Raw genomic sequence first — 270 nt, 5'->3', positions numbered from 1 at the left:
ATGAATGGCTACTAACAGAAGTGTATAGGTGTTAATTGAACATATGACACAAAAAATAAAGAGAAATAATCATATGGTGTATAATTATTTTTTCTCTATTACAGTCCTATACTGAAAGCGTTGCATAATTCACAACTAGAGGAGCTTGTGTAGGAAAAATACTACAAGGACCTGTGCTATAAATCATTTTTTGAGTTATCCAAAGAAAAATGTAAGGCATGTAAATGTATTTACAGTAGCCACATTGATCCCAGCATTAGCAGTCAGAGG

Source organism: Scleropages formosus, chromosome 11 (assembly GCF_900964775.1).
Source record: "Scleropages formosus chromosome 11, fSclFor1.1, whole genome shotgun sequence".
Classification (NCBI taxonomy): domain Eukaryota; kingdom Metazoa; phylum Chordata; class Actinopteri; order Osteoglossiformes; family Osteoglossidae; genus Scleropages; species Scleropages formosus.
This window is presented reverse-complemented; position numbering follows the sequence as displayed.